We start from the raw sequence: 14,198 nt of genomic DNA, 5'->3' as shown, positions 1-14,198 counted from the left end.
AAGTTAATAAACAAGATGAGCAAACTAAAATCATGCATTAACAAACGTCAAATTCTTCCAATAATTATGTGTTGCCACCTTTTATAAGGTGTTGCCATCTAAATGATGCAGAGTTGCCAGAGTAGCAACATACTGTAGGAAATGGGAATATGCAGTTTAGGACGACATCAAAACCAAATACTTCTTTTTGGACAGCACCGAAGTCATGGCATTAAAGTCAGTCAGTTATAATTAACAGCCAATTGAAACGGGGCACAATAAACAAATGCCAAAATCAGGAAAAACAAATAAAAATGTTTAATCATGGTCATCATAGACTCCATGGACGAAAGGCAAAATCAGAATGGCTAAAGTGAACTCAACTGAACTGAACTGAACTCATTGCTGCCGGCTACTGACGACTGTTGACTGCAACGACATTCAGTCAAAACAAATTCTACTTTTCACTAATTTTTTATTTTTCATTTTATTTCCATTATTTTTTTCGCATTATTTGTTTTGCCATTTTTGCGGGTGGGAGCGCAGGTGTCTCCGACAGATGGAGAGCAAACTCTGACGGAATGGCGAATGTATGGTGCATGCACTGTTTGCTGGCAGCCCAAACCATTAACCCCTGGGCACCGATGACAAAACTGGGAAAAAGAAAGAAAGAAAGCACACACACAAGCACACAGTCAACAAAAGGACTTTTTGTGGGGGCAAAATGTATATTGATACACTTTTGCACAGTGACTTTCATAATTGCTATAATTGTAAAAAAAAAATTAAACGAAAGTAAATACATCTTAAAATGGCATAAATGAAAAGCAGCAACTACATCGTACTTTAAATATCTATCTATCGTACTTCAATTTCGATTTTACCTTCTCCCTGAAGTTCTATATATATTTTTAGATGTATTTTTCCCGTGTGCCTGAATTTCAATAACAGTTTTCCCTCTGGGACAAATTGCAACTATGTACGTAGTGTTTTTGCCAACACCACCCAATTTAGCCCACTTCCGAACGAAAATTGAAGTGTTTGCATTTTTCGGCCGGCATATAAAAATGTTTTGAGCTATTTTTGCATCTGTTATGTATTTGTAATTTAGTTTTTATTGATAGCCATCCATACTGCCTGTCCAACTACTGTCGCTTTGTTGACTCTCGTGCGGTTTGCTGCAGTTTTCCAGATGCCCTTGCGTGCAGCAAGGTAGAACGAATTTTATTAGGAAATAATTTGGCAATCTATTGTTGCAATAACTAACTGCAATCTCGAATAGATAGCTTCGAAACGATTTGCATATATATAGATTTATTCCTTTGGAGAGTGTATTCAAATTGCCGACCATCAAATGTTCATAACTTTGCTGTTATTTTGTTATTTATGGAATACGCTAGTATTTTTCTATTCCTCTGTGCCAGCTAAATCGGAGATTAAGTTGAATTAAAACATTTCGGCTATTTGTCGAGTCATCAAACTGCAAGCTTTTACTGGCTTTATTTGCAAATGAATGAATAGTTTTACGATACCAAGCTCAATTTATATTTCGATTGAAATATGAATAGGTGTAGTGTAACAAAGTCAATTGGATTTGAATGTTCTTTTTGTATGAATAATAACTTTAACTTAGATGCAAGTCAATCTGAATCAATAGAACTTTATGTAGTATGGCATCTATATAGTAGACATCATGTTAGTTTCGAATTTTGTATATACATTTTCTAAATATACATTGAACTTAATTTAATTTGATAGCAGCGAGCACACTTGAAAAGTCAGTTTTACTTTGAGTTTTCTACTAAATATAGCCGGTCACAACAAAGTTGCCACAAGGCACACACGCACTACTCCCCAAATAACTTCAAGCTCTGCCTGTCAACGCCGTTTGCCATTTTTTCTGCAAAAATGCTCCCCTTTTTCTCCTTTTTCTCTTGGCATTATTTTATGTTGTTTTGGGCTAGGCTGGGCCTATTCATAGAGTGAATCAGTCGGTCGATGGAACAGTGGGACACAACAGCAAGTGAGTTGTAAGTTGGCGTCGGCTGCGACAACAGCGATGAGGATGAGGATGAGGATGGCGATGGTGATGGGCGATGGTGATGATGATGATGATGGTCGGGGATCGGGGTCTGTGCTCCTCCATTACCATAAAATATAAAATAGGCCCACAAACAAATGTGTAGTGTGCGCTCCATGGAGGCGAAGGCAGCGAAACTTATTTAGGTTGTTAGATGAACGACCGCAAGACGTCACCAGAAGCCAGAAGCCAGAAACCCCCTTTACTTTCCTTTCATTTCGTTTCTTTTCTATTTGTTTCACTGTTGCGCTTGCTAACCGAAAAAAATCGGAGGGGACACACAATATAGTATATATATATATATGTGCTTATATTTAAGTAACAACAACAAATCCTGTCGCACAAGAGTCAGTCACTCGCGAGGGGGAAATGGTTTTCACGGAAGGAAAACTTTTCCCCCACTTGTATACCCTTTTGCATATTACTGCGATTGAAGTTACGAGAACTTTTTGAAACTGGCACAGATTTAAGTGGCAATATATTTGGGAATTTTTGCATTGGCGAGATCTAATTGCTTCTTAAAACATGAGCATTATTTAGGGTGTTTCAAAGTGTGCAACACTACTTTTATAGATATGTATTTACATACACCTTATCACTTTTAAAGAGTGTCTCCATTTCCACCATGGACCAAGCTCAACTAACTTGGCTCAACGCGACTTTTGGCGTATTTGTATTTTTCTACTGGCATTCGGTTTGTGCAGAAAAATGTTACCCACTTTGATAAGAACCACGGAAATGCAACCCAAAAAGCAACAAAACTATGCTGTGATAATAACAACAAAAAACAGATATTGTAGAACGTGAAAAAAAACGAAAGAAACAATCTAGGTGCAAAATAGAAAGCAGAATAACGAGAAATGCAAGGCAGCGGAAAGAAAAATCTTGATTTTAGCTTTGCAGCTCTCAAACAATGAAAACGAAGCAATAATGGAAGGCAGAAATAACTATGCGATAGGTCAGTAATATATTTTAATATACATATATGATATATATGTGTATATACAATACAACTATTTGATAACTTAAGGGCTTTCTCTACTCATAAAAGTTTAGTTAAGAAATCTATTTTTACCTCACAATTCGAGTGTGTAAAATTCAGCCACAAATCAAAACGAGTCAACAAACCACAGTGTTTTCTTTTCATTTTTCCCCTGCCTCCTTTTTTTTTGCCGATGACTTGACATTTTCATCTGGCCGCAGCTGGCGGGTTTTTCCTGTCCTTCCCATGGAGAGCCACAAATGTGGCTCCCTGACCATCGACCCTATTAATCTCCAGCTTCTCAATATATATGTATGTATAGACAACCCCCATTTTTGCTGAAATACCACTAACCTCTTTTCGAATTGGCCATACAAATGAAATGATTCATGAAACATTTGGCAAACGCTTTAAAAACACCAAACGATTGTCGTTGCTTATGGTTATTGTTATTATTATTATTATTATTGTTGTTATTGGGTTTTCATGTTTCGCCGTAAATTAAAAGCAATTTACAAGCAAATAAAGCGAAGAAGTCAACGAGCGGCAAAGAAATGTGTCAACGCAACGTACGAACGATAATTATTTCCGCAAATTTTTGTTCACAGGTGACAAATTAAAAGGAAAAATTGCTGCTCGTTTTTTTCCCCGCCGATTTTTCATACCGTTGCGAGAATTTCCTCGGCAGCACCAATAATTTATTTATTTTCCCTCGCACTACTGACAACAAACAAACAAGAGACGAAAAAGGAACGAACCGTGTATGCTGCTCATCAGTTTCTTTCTTTTAGGTAAAAAAAAAAACTGCGAGTTAAGAATGTTTTCATTCGACATCGTTGCTGACTACGTTGGAAAATTCTTAAATATAGCTGATTTTCCTGGTTTTTCTGTTGTCGAGGTCAAAAGTTGTCGTATATATAAAACTTGCAATTGTGCCACAGCTGCGCATTTAAAAAAAAAGTAACCAATAATCGCTTGTTGCACAAGTTGTTGATTAATTCATTTACATTTTCTTTATGAATTACGCTACGCTGTGTTAAATAAAAATATTTCATATTTCATAGCTGCTTTAGATATTAAAGGCTTGATCTGAGCAAAGGCGCAACTCCGCTTATAATAGCCGCCATTCTTTCTGCTCATTATCCTTGCAGCCATTACACGCGCCCACCTGAACTCATTACGATTGCAAAAGGGAAAAGCGGAAAAACTTTAAGGTAGCTGAGCAAACTCTTCGCCCAATCTCATTCGGGAAAGTAGTGGCGGGGATGCGGGACCAAAAATAAACGGCCTACATTTCGAGTTTCTGATTCTGTGCCTCACCCCTCACCCCTCATCCCTCGCAACAAACCCACTCTCGCAACCTACCCAGTTAACCCATTTCGGAAAATACAAAAATATCTTTTGCGAAAAGTTCAATAAATGCTCCATTTCCATTCGCCATTCGCCAGAGAGCCTTCTCTTTGGCCATGTCTCTCAACTGAAATTACTACGCCCGTCAACCCAATTGCCTTTGGTGGGGTTAGTGGATGGATGGATGGATGGTTGGATGGTTGGATGGATAGATGGGGCGCCGAAGGACCAAGGGACTTTCCGCGCTTTTCATTTTTTGCGTGTGTGTGAGTGTGTTTTTTTTTGCTGCTTTTCTGTTCTTTGCTCGCAGCAGTAGGAGCGATTTCCTGGCAGCAGGAGGCTCAACAGTAAAACCGGAAAATTTCCTACATCCTGGCTGACGAACTGGCTAGGAAAATGCACTAAAAATAAACAACAACAACTACGGCGAACTAACACAGAAAAACCAAAATGAAAGAGGATATGGCAACTCAAATGAAACGCGATTTTATTCCCTTTTTTTTCGCTATGCGCATATATCTATATATGTATGTATGCATGTGCATATGTACATAGATATGGTCTATATCTATTCGTAACAGTGTCTGTGCAGGCGGATATGCTCCTCTTTTTTTTTTTTTTTTGCAAAGTTAAAATTTTGGTCCGCCCCCGAAGCCCCTAAACACCCAGTCCCTCCCTCTTGCCACTCAACGCGCATAAAACTCTTGAAAATGCTTTTGCTCGTAAATTTTGAAGCAACTGGGAGCAGGCTGGTGGCTGGTGGCTGGTGGATGGTGGAAGCTGGATGCAATGAAAAGAGCACTGGAGATGAGCAAGTGTATCCCTGCAGGCGACCACTGGCTGCTGTTCGTTGTTGCCTTTTCGGTGGCAGGCAGCCGGTGGAGAGGGGTGGGTACGAAGTGGCAGGACACTGCCGCAACAATTGTTGGCTTGCCGCCGCTGCCGCTGATGCTGCCACTGCTGCTGCTGCTGCTGCTGCTGCTGCTGCTGCCATCGTCATGCAAATTTATTTTCGAATGCGGCCAGCAAAGAGCCATGTGTGCTAACATCCGACTTCTGTTCCGCCCTTCAGCAATATCGCCTGGCAATAAAACTAATTTCTTGAAAAATAATATCACATTGTTTGTAACAATGTTTTAAACTGGCATTACTCAACTATATTGTAACTCACAATCAGCGAGTACATCATTCGGATTGGAGTGACCACTCAGTTCTGAAGAATTCGCGAAATGTATTACTTTTGTGAAATTTTTACATGAAGTAAATGGTAGCATTTACTCTTTGTTGTTTACAAATATCTTTGTATCGCTTTCTTCGTTTTCGTTTTATTCGACTGCGTTTTTCCGGACTATAATTCAACATTGCAAATCTGATAAGATTATAGTTGAAATATGGCTTTGCTCCCCACTTACAATCATCCTCGCTGAATCTATTGCATTTTCCACTGCTTTTATTGTTTTTTGCCGATTTTTTTGCCTTTATTTGTTTAACAACTCGCGGTCACGAAGCATGTACATGTATGTATACATCAATTTACTGTTTCGCAATATGCTGAGTCACAAGGTCAACAAACAAAATGTGAGTGAAAACAGATATTAGATTTATCGCCTACGTGATTTAAATGTAATTAAAGGGCAAACTAACAAGCCTTCACATTTGCTTTCTAGCTTTAGATCCATTTCAAAACTTACTTCGTAATTAACCGCCTGTTAAGTCGAACCATTTTCCGAAGGACTTACTCATCGTCACATGCTCAGTCAGTCAGCCAGTCAAATCAATCCAATCCAATCCAATCCCCAATATTCCCTCCAGCGACATGCAGCGAGTCAGTTAGTCCAATGCCACAGGCCAAATCACAGGAACCGCGGCGGCATTCGTTGCAGGGGCAAAAGCGAATAATCACGGCTCATATAACCGTAATTATGAGCTGACGTTCTTTCTTCACCGTCGTCGTCCTCGTCGTCGTCCTTTGGCGCCCGCATCTGGCGCCCAACGCGGCGTATGAGCAATTTGCTCGCTCTCAAAGCGAAAATGCGAGCACATTTCGAAATGCCAAGCGGAGCATATGCTGAAATCTCTCCTCCAACGCGACACACCCCCCTCCCTCCCTCTGCCATGCCCACACTAGTTTGCTGCCCACGTGTTGGTTCAGTGCCTCATTATGAAATTATGCACAGATATTTTTTATGCAGCACAGAGAGGCGGAAAAAAGCGATGCTTTTGCCGTGAATAACACCTGTTCCTCCTCCAACACTCAAATTCGCCCACAGTCGTTTACTTAGCATCTCAGAGATTGGGATTTCATATCACATATGTGTATGTAGATGCATTTCACGGATAAATGGTATATTCTCTGCTGAAAGATCTTCTAATTTAACGTAGCTGTTTGTGTGTACCTTGCCACTAATTAATAGTTTGGCTACACAGCTCTCAAAATAGAAATAAAAGCTGAGGACAAACACCGAAAAGAAGAGCTGCATCGTCTTTTAAAAAAAAAGTATCTCAAACGAATGCCGTTTGCATAAGGAGAGACCAGGGGAAAAAATGCAAGCCAACAAAGAAGTAAAATGCAAGAAGTGGGTAGTGGGAGAAAGTAAAAGAAATTGGCAAAAAGATATTACACACAACGGCAAAAGCTGCTTAAACAAATCGACAGCCAAGAGTTTGACAAACTTTTTATTTCACTTGCCTGTCGATGAAAAAGAGATTGTGTAATTGCAAGTTCGCTTCATGTTTGCTCACTGTCTGTCTGTCTATCTTTCTTCCCCCAAATGCTCCTCCCTTTATTTTAGCCCCTGTGCTAATTCCTGGTCTAAGTAACCAAACCGAAGCAAACCAAAACCAAAGCGAAGCGAAGCAAGCCGTGTCCTCGGAAATGCCGTAGCCATGGCTTGGTTCCATGAAGGTATTTTGTGGGCATGCCCGGCAATTTGGCTAGCTACGACGGCGATGACATTTGAACTGCGAAACACCGAAACTTTGATGTCAACCTGTTCCCAAAGTGACACCCAAAGCGAGACAACCACTCGCCCGTTACTCGTGGGCCTAAAAATAGAAGGAGTCCCAGTCGAAAAGGATGGCAACAAGCACCCAACTCTATCCGATTTCACCTTCAATTCGACTCGATTACTTTGGCAAATGTGGGGATTGCAAAGGGAAGAAGCAGGGTTGGAGATTCCCCTCCCAGTTGGCCCATAACTTTACCTCCGACTGCATTCGGTGCATTTCTTTTTTTTTGTGTTCTCCGTTTCGTTTCGTGTTTTGTTGTAATTGACATTTCAATTGATTTAAGTTGACATTAAACGACACACATTAAAGGCAGCCCCTGGAAGTTCAGGTAAGACATGCTGAGTGTTCCTTGTAGGTCGATCGATTCGGGGGATTTCCCCCAGTAGTTATACAGGTTATTACCGACTAGTATTTCTTTTATTTTTTTTCTCGAACATAAACGATACACAATCAGCACTTCTACAGAACGAAATACCACAAATGTTTCTCAGAAATATTTCATTTAACTATGACATATAAAACAAACGTTGCGTTCCACTTAAATGACCGATGCAAGTTATTTACTGTGAAATAAAGATTAAAAGTTGTACAGCATAAATTAATTACGTAATTTATGCTTACAGCGCTTACATTGCGAGCAATTAAAATGTCACAACAATTGAATACAATTGCAAAAACGATTACAAATGAAATTAACAACACAACACAGTGGCTAACACATACGGCCTTCTCGATATTAAATGTCCATTAAAACGGTTAACGGATACACTTAAATGTTTGTTACTTTCAAATTAACGAACTACAGCTTTCGACAAAGTAAAAAAGTAAACACCAAAGTTCGCATAAAATCAAGTTAAAACTAGATGTCATCGGTAATATTGATTATTGATTGGCAACCAAGTGCATAAAAATAAACAAACGCCCAATATTCGAGCCAGAAGTAATAAACTTGTATGTACATATGCCGCACCAATCCAATCAAACTCATATAAATATGTACATACACATATATATATATACTTTGCAACCCATATCAATTAAGCCAAAAGACCGAGAGAGTGGTCAATAATTTTTCTCACCCAAACATCATTAAGATGATGGGGGTTGCATGCGGTGAAACTGCGGCCAGGAAGCGGGCGGTAATGGGGTTTTGGCCCGAACCGGTTTGGGTTGGCACAAAACGGACACAAATGTCTGTGACACGTTTGGCTAATTTATATCAAACGGAGATATAGACAGCTTTGGATAAACATTTTTTTTTTGCGGAACTGAGCTGAGGACAAATAAAAGCGGGTTAAAGTGCAGCATAATCCATAAGTCAATAACTAACTAACTTTCTTCATGAACTGATTAAAAGTACTTCTTGATTAATACGTCCTTCAGCTTAAATTTAACGACTAGAAGTTGAGATAAATCCGCATTTAATGCCTGCTCAACCTCAGCTTTCAGCCATTAATTTATGACTTGGCATTAATCAATTAGCTAGCTGTGTTTACTCTCCTTACAGCTTTTGACCAGCGAATTGTTTACTTAATTGCATCGGGCTCTATTTACATAAGCAGCTGATAGCCTCGCGAAACCACTTCGCAACGCAGTCCTATGCCTTACTTCCATTTTAAGCCACCTAAAAGGGAAAAAATACGGCTCAAAGAGGGTAAAAAAAGAACTACCAATTAAAAACTCATCAAATGCTCCGCGAGGAGGATGCTGGGCCACAACGGCTCCACCTGCGACTCTTCAAAGGAAAACTCCTGGTGGTGGCAACCGGTTGCAAGAGGATGAAGCCGCAAACAGAAGGCGGAGTGGGTGGCAACAAACGCTGGCCAAGTGGGCGCCACAATGTGAGGGTTGGTGGGGTGTGTGGTGGGTAAAAGATTTGGCAACCAAAGCGACGACCTTATGCCCACAAATTCCCTCTGCCCTTTAAGCACCGCCCATCTGGAAATGAAGTTGAAGCTGTTGTCTTTGTTGGCGTTGCTTGTTGCTTTTGCTTTTGCTGGTTGGTTGTTGCTTTTGCTTTTGCTTGTTGGCTGTTGCTATTTAGCCGGCGGCAGTAACATTTCGTCTGTTTGCTTGTCGTCGGCAAAAGCTTGTTTCGTACATTTTCGCCTGCCGATGCCACAAGACCAAAAGACGCCCTCCTCCATCCATTGCCACCTTGTACTACCAATTGCTCCTCCTGCTCGCTCCATTTGGCTCAAGTGCTTTCGTCTTGTTTCCTTCTTGCTTCGCGACTGTTATTCATGCTTTTCAATATGTTTCACATACATATAATTGATATAACCAGCTTACACATTCCATTTCATATGTTGTAGAAGAAAAGTGTTTTTCCAATAATCCACAAATAATCAAACAGCTTGCACGCCAGCCATATCGCATTTATCTAAGAACCAACTACTTGACCTCATCATCCTGCACTTTGTTGTGTATGCACGTGTCCCCCTTGAGCTTAACTCAAGTATCTCTCAACTTGTCAGCTCCTCCTTAAAAATTCGACCATCTTTTAATCAAAAGGCACAGCGGCATAGAGGCACTACTACTTCATTCCTGCCTGCTTTCTTTCTTTCTTTCTTTCCCCAACAAATGGAAAACTTACAGCAGCAATAGCAACAACACTCCACACAACTTTCCACAACAGCTGCTTGAAGTAACGCTCAGACTTTTCATCCCCACAACTAGCTCCTTTCGAAAAGGAGAAGACTGAACTGAACTGAACTGAACGCATCGTCCAGTTTTGACTTTTCAACTTCTTTAACCACTTAGACTCATCAACTTGTTTTCCTGCTACTTTTTACCATAGTTTTCCTCTAGTTTTCCTCCTCATCCAAAGCAAGTTGTGTGGGTGTGATTGCTGGCATTTCCTTCGTTTACTCCTTCTTTTTCAAGAAAAACTTCTGCATGCCACTTTAATTTGCGCCAACTACCAACAACTAACCATATCAGCAGGATAGCTGGATATCTTGTCGAGGTCAGAATGATTTACACGGAAAGAATGTTGCTCTTAGGGCCATATTGAAAATATGGTATAGCCTTTGAAATATGATGTGTATTTCGTCTTTAATAAACTTGTATCTATTTATAAAAGGTAATCTTGTATAGTATTACTTATTACTGTTTTTTTTTTTTGGCCCAGAACGGTCATCGATTTGGCTACTGCTGGTGATTCACTTAAGCCCGAGCTCTTTGGGTTCTCTCATCTATGAACTGCTGTCTCCAAAAGCGGCCATCCACCCAATCGGGTGCCCCACCACCACCCACAATATTTTGCCACCCCCAGGAGCCTGTGTCTGTTTATCTGTCTGCCTGCTTCTGCCTCTCTCTTTCGAGCATTTTTTTCTCTTTTTTTTGACAAATGACCAAATGACGTCGACCCAATGTCTGTAGCGTGCTGTTGACACCGTTGACAGTTGGCCGTAAACAACAAAGGCAAGAGAGTCGAACGACCCCGTCTTCACCGCTCTCTCTCTCTCTCACCACCGCACACAATTAACTAAGTATAGCAAATATTGTTCGATTTTGTTGTTCTTGGCCTAATGAAAAATTATTGTTGGCATTTTGGCTGAAGTTCTTTGAACTTGTACATTAGCCAGCTTGGTTGGGGCAGCTTTGATTAATTAGTAATTAACAGCTGCAGGATAGCATGAAGAAAAGTTAGTTAGTTCTTGCTTGGCTATAAATTAGACAATTATAGATAATATAGCTAACAAAACTGTTACTTCTTCCCAACATTGGTCCTTCGAGCCGGATTCAAATATTTCTAACCTGTGTTTATGCACACCAGTTAAAGCAAGAAGATAGTCAGTGTGTTCTTTAGCACTCAGATATACATATGAAAATCCTTGACCTCATTTATTCGTGTCGAAAATTTCAAGAACATAAGATAATAAACTCGATAAGTTTTGGGTATTTTCCCTCTTTTTGGTTTTATTCGGTGTCTATATTCCACAAAGCCCCAAAGAGAGGGAAAACAGCAACAACAACAAGAAGAAAATGTAGCATCAGCTAAATGAGCTGATGCCAACAACAAAAACAACAACAACAACAACACTAAGGAGCCGCCTCATCGTGTAATGGAGAAATTTGTTTGTTTTTGCGCTCTCTTTTTCGCCTTGGTTTCGGGTAGAAGGCAATAACCTTGAGGCAGGTTTTTCACATAACGACGATGTCAGCTCGAAGCGAAAGAGATGGACAGACTGCGTGAGCGAGATAGATGTATGGCAAGAGCGTCGTTCGCCGTGTAATAAAATAAGCTTCATAAAAAGGCGGGCAATACAAAAAGAAAAGAAAACAGGTAACAGCTTTGTATGTAAAGTATATATGCAGTCATGTGAAATGCCACAGCGAATTAAAGCGCAGGAAAAGTTTGTGTGCTGTCTTGAAAGCATCACGAAATCATGAAATGATTCAAACTTTTAACGAAAATACATTACATACATACATACCAGTGAAGCCAGAAGAAAACTAAGCATAAGAAGGTCCCTTTAGAACACTAAACTTGAATTGTGTGACTCAAAAAGTTATCAGTTGTGAAATAAATGATTCATATTTCGAAGTCCAGCTCTATTTCATGCATGTATTTAGTTTGAAAGTCAAACATACATACATACAAATGATTTGGTTGGATACTTGGTAGAGAAATAAACCTACTCAATCAAAAGGTTTACAATCCCCACCATAAAATTACCCATATCATTCAGATTCAACTTCATTTATGTACACACATTTGTGGACCGCACATCCAATGAGTCAGACAAATCAATAAAATGCTCCGCTTTTATCGCCCCCGCTTCAGTGATGGCGCAAATTCTAATCACCCTCAAGTGTTGAATGGCAGCTGGCGAAGAAATGTTTCTGGGTCACTGGCAAAAAGAAATGCCAGCGATGTGATGATGTTCCGTTCTGTGTAGTTCAAAACTCGGTGCCCACCTTCTTGCTCCGCTTTTGCTCTGCTCTGCCCTGCCTCATTGCCATTAATCATTGCCAGTTAAACAATAACAAGCCCGGACAGAAATGGCAGCAAACAGCGCGACAGTTCATCGTCGAGATGGCGGGTAGGTGGCTTGGTTGGTGGGTAACTTGGTCCAAACAAGTGGCACACGCATCGCGTGCCACCAGCGAAAAGACAAGAAAAGTGAAACCCAAGGGCTGTCAAACTGTATGATGACAAACACAATAAGTACACGAAGACTCACGGGGTGCGGGGCCTAGAAGGTCGAAGTTTGAGCAGACCAAGTGTTTACGCGCCGGTACAGCCTGATGAAAAGGTCAAAGTTGATGGCAAAGAAGCGAGAAGCGCCATCCATTGGCCACGCTCCATCCAAACTGGTACATTAAAAGTGCAGTTTATGGAATCAAATTGAAATCTAAAATAGCTCTATTCGCACTCCAAGCACTTTTTCGAGAACATTCCAAGCCACAAAGTTGACAAAATGTGCGTATTTGTGTGTTTGTATGTATACTTTTCGTCTTCTCCGGTCTGCTGCTCAACCTTTTTTAATAAGCTCGACTGGTGAGGAGGTGACTCGGAGTTTTAGAGCGGGTCAAAATGTCGTAAAAGTCATCAAGCATACGCCTCGTAAACTTTTCCTTGCAAGCAGCAAGGTTTGCGTTGTGAAAAGTGAAATCTATAATAAAAATTTTCACACAGCACTTTTCCTTGCGATTCCTTACTAACTTACCTACACACTGGCGAAACAAGACCACCCACCACAACAATGTTTTTACGTTTCTGTCACTTTCTTGATCTAGAAGTGTGCGCTCGAATGTGGGCGCGACTTTTCACACGTTTTGCGGCAGTTAAAATTTTAATTTACCCTTCTCATCCGATTTTGCGACTTGTCATAAATTTCCACTCAAGTGGCTTATCAACTGCAGCACACAGACTTGTGAGAAAGAACTTGGCCATAACTTTCACTCGGTCAGATAGAAAATGAAGAGCTAACTTACATTCAACGGCTCGTTATCTACTATTATTTTTAATATTTTTACTCCATATGCGTTTGACTCACCTGCAAAGAAAAAGAGATAAAAGTTATATTAAAATGGGCATTAATTCAAAATAAATGCTCGGTTTTATTCATGGAATTTAAACGAATGGAATGTGGTCGACGCTACGGTACGGTATGCAAAATTGTTGTATAATTTTGACAACTCTTTTTTCTCTTTATAGTGAAAGGAAGTTGTGGTTGGAGGTGATGGCGGATTTCATTTGGTTACATAAAGCTGGTACGTGGACGCTTGCTTAAACCCAACGGATTACCACCGATATTATTATCTCACTAAGGAAACCCTTATAAAATATATTTTACTAAGAACAAACTTGTACTTTTAATCTACAACCAGTACTGAGTATTGAATCAAAAAATCTCTGCTAGCAAACAGACAGTTTTTCTTAAAATACTCGATTAGCTGAAACTGCTTCCTAGTAAATGAGAGATTAGAAAGTAAACATATTTGCGGTTTTAACTTAGTCAAACTATTCTGGACTTTTAATGTAATCTGTTAAAACTAAGATTTATTATCTTTAAAATTGGTATTGGTGATGATTACATGGTAAAGAGTGGAGATTATATAGACTCATTTGCCGTTGAATTCTTCCATGTAATCTGAGTGGCGATCTGTCTTCTGGTTAGACCCCTCGATTCCCAGACTTCTGTTTGCTTTTTTGCCTGATAATAACACGGTATAGATTCGCTCTATTTTACTTTAAGCGACTCGGCTCGGCTCTCTTGATTCGATTGTATAATTTTAGCCTGTTATCAGTTTGTCATGTTTGCGGTTTAAGTACACGTAAACACG

General features: G+C 40.0%; 1 protein-coding gene across 8 annotated transcripts in view, besides 1 other annotated feature; it reads right to left on the bottom strand.

Moving 5' to 3' along the window:
- lilli (lilliputian) overlaps positions 1 to 14,198 on the bottom strand; it is a 68,478-nt gene that overhangs the window by 33,923 nt on the left and 20,357 nt on the right. The window contains exon 2 of one of the 8 annotated variants that reach the window (NM_001144301.1): positions 7,596 to 7,716. The exons of the other annotated variants lie outside the window; for them this stretch is intronic. The gene's annotated coding sequence lies outside the window, so the exon portion shown is untranslated. The remainder of the gene's footprint in view (positions 1 to 7,595; positions 7,717 to 14,198) is intronic. 8 annotated transcript variants of the gene reach the window in all.
- Positions 11,121 to 11,147: a mobile genetic element.

Source organism: Drosophila melanogaster, chromosome 2L (genome assembly GCF_000001215.4).
Source record: "Drosophila melanogaster chromosome 2L".
NCBI classification, from domain to species: Eukaryota; Metazoa; Arthropoda; class Insecta; order Diptera; family Drosophilidae; genus Drosophila; species Drosophila melanogaster.
This window is presented reverse-complemented; position numbering and strand designations above follow the sequence as displayed.